Raw genomic sequence first — 2,960 nt, forward strand, 5'->3', positions numbered from 1 at the left:
AACACTGAATAAGAAAACATAGAAATGACAAATTAAGCTCTAAACCTCTAATTTTTAGATTGAACCCTGACATAATGTTTAACATGTATGTCATACACACATACTATATCACTAACTTATAAAAATAAAAAACCCTGATACTGTCATTGTTAATATAAGGTGAAACATCTAATGAAAACATTTCTTTGTGCATACTTTGATAATTATTGAATTAATACTGTACATTGTAGTATATATTATGTTTGATACAAAGAAGGACAGGAAGGCTTAATCATGATCAGGTGTATAATAGCTTAGCTTTTGCTAAGTTTTTTTTACAGTAATATAATATAATTACATATGATTAAAACACAACAGTACAATTCTGTGATTTCAAGAGAAAATTAAAAGTTTAAAATCAATATAATACAGATTTTTAACCTTAATTCTGTCCTTTTTTTAAAGCAGTTACACTGAATGTTGATCAAAGTTTAAGAATCAGTTGACAAAACAAATAAAGAGTTAAAATGTTACTTCTGTTCACTACAAAGCTTAATGAATTATATGAAACTCTAGTTGTTCTTGGTGGGTACTTGTGGAGGTTTCTGCATGGGTTGTTCTCTGTGGAAAATTAAAGAATTAAAAAATAATAAGAAAAAGTCATATCGTATACTTGAGAGAAAATATCACTTTCATTACATTGCATGTATAAAGGTAAATTACAGTTACTTAGGTAAAAGTTACATGTCTGAAATTCCAAGATAAAGGGTTAGGGGAGAAGAGACTGATCACTGAGGGCTGTGATCTCCACTATAAGTCAAAATGCTTTTTTTTTTTTAAAAGCATATTTTTTGGGGCTTTTTTATGCCTTTATTTGACAGTGCAGTAGAGAGAGAGACAGGAAATGGAGAGGCAGAGAGAAGGGGAATGACATGCAGCAAGGGCTGTCCGATGCGGGACTCGATCCAGGGCCAACTGCATTGAGGACTGTAGCCTCTACACATGGGGCACCTGCTTAGACCACTATGCCACACGACGCCTGAGTCAAAATGCTTTTAACTACAGTTTTTCAGATTTTTGAATTTAATAGTGAACAGAAATTTTAGAATGAAGTTAAGGCGATGTTGGAGAGAAACAATGAAAATGTCACAGGGGTAATGAATGTTTTTTCCACACTTGTATGTAAGAATCAATATGGTGAATCTTCATATGCTATGCAGAGAAAAGTGAAAATATTTATATATGAAATATAGTGGAGTAAAAGCAATAGATGCATTTAAAATATTTTTATACAAAATGTAATGGAGTAAGAAATAGATTCTGATTAATGCTGTATTAAGACCCTGTGTTTTCTTTCTGTCTCGTGTGTTCTGTTCCTACCACAAATTTATTTTTCTATCGAGAGTGAACTTTAGATAAACCTGATGTGACCTATGTGGAGCTGTGTTTAGTTGACTCATTGGGTCAGAAACAGAAAAAACTAATCCCAGCTGTTCATGTCTGTACAGACAGACATTTCAGTAAGTGTAACATCTGGCAGCCTGAATAACTCAGATAAAACCTCACCTCAGCCAGGATTCCTGCTGCCTGTTGTTGTTGCTGTTGTGGTCGTTCTCGCTCTCCTGGTTGATCTATTTGTTGTTGCTGTTGTTGTTGATCAAGAGTTGGTTCGGTTAAATCTTCAATCAGTTTTCTTGCAACATCAAAACAGTCATCCCATTGTTCACCTTCTAGTTTTTTCTTGATTTCAGTTGCCAGTTTGTCCTTTGCACGTTCCCTCAAAATCTTTTTCAGTACATTTTCCTCCTCTTCCAAAATCAGTTTGTAATATACATCACTTCTGCCCATGGGACAGTAACTACAGCCATCAAACTTTTTCCTACATCTAATACATGACATTATGGCTGCCAGAGAAATGATAACAAGGAGTGAAGTGGAGCCAATAAGCTGAAAAAGAAAAAAATAATGTTATCACAGAATCTTTAATTTCCAGCAGGTTAATTCACAAAAGAAGAAAAACACTCACCCTGGAGTCATTTTTCAGTTGAGTGATGTCCTTTTGATCCATTTCTGTGATGTTGTTCTTGTCTATGCAGGCTAACTGTGGATCATACTTCTTATTCGCACAGCAAACATACCAGTCTCCATCGATTAACACAAAGGCAGCCCACAGCGTACCAACTAAAACTGCCTCTAAAATGTGACGGATGAGAGAACCACAAAAACTGCAGCAGTGACACTTGCAGCATCCCGAACCAGGACAGTGGGTAACTGTGCATCTACAGAGTCTCTGAAATGTCCTGTTTGTATAGAGTATTAAGACAAATATTATACAAACTGGCAGAACCATATATAACCAACAGTCACCGTGGTTTGGTCTGCAAGTGCATTCAAAGTCCCTGTCAAGCAAAATGCTATAACTAAACATCACAATGACTGCAGCGTAGGTGCTGAGTTTCTCAAGAAAAAAATTTGAAAGTAATGGTAATTCCTTCATCTCTGATGTGCAGTTGGCATTAGCTGACCCCTTGCAGCTTAGACCCTCTGAATTTATACCCCTCAAAACCCACTGTTCCCTGTTTTTTTGTTTGTTCCTTTTTTTCATTGAAGTCTAAAGCTTGAGCTACAGTTGCACTGTGTGTGAAATTACTCTCATGTGCAGTTGGCATTTGCTGACAACCTGCAGTTTAGACCCTGTGAATTAATACCACTCGAAACCCATTGTTTCCTGTTTTTTTGTTTGTTCCTTTTTTTCACTGAAGTCTAAAGCTTGAGCTACAGTTGCACTGTGTGTGAAATTACTCTCATGTGCAGTTGGCATTTGCTGACACCCCACAGCTTGTACCACTTGAAACTCATTGTTTCCTGTTTTTTTCTTTGTTTTTTACAGATATGTACAGTGTGGTGTTAGAGCTACACTTTGTGAAAAATGACTTACTGTATATACACTTAATAATAACTAGAAAATTCCAGGGAAATTT

General features: G+C 35.7%; 1 long non-coding RNA gene across 1 annotated transcript; it reads right to left on the reverse strand.

Annotated features, from left to right (window-relative positions):
- Positions 1 to 369: 369 nt before the first annotated feature.
- LOC147819770 (uncharacterized) lies at positions 370 to 2,524 on the reverse strand. Its single transcript, XR_015436630.1, has 3 exons — positions 2,006 to 2,524; positions 1,546 to 1,926; positions 370 to 600 (listed from the first exon to the last, which is right to left on the reverse strand). It is a non-coding gene; the product is annotated as an uncharacterized LOC147819770 (long non-coding RNA).
- Positions 2,525 to 2,960: the final 436 nt, after the last annotated feature.

Source organism: Seriola lalandi, unplaced genomic scaffold (assembly GCF_002814215.2).
Source record: "Seriola lalandi dorsalis isolate HSWRI2012SDOR001 ecotype SW California unplaced genomic scaffold, Sedor1 jcf7180002049754, whole genome shotgun sequence".
NCBI lineage: Eukaryota > Metazoa > Chordata > Actinopteri > Carangiformes > Carangidae > Seriola > Seriola lalandi.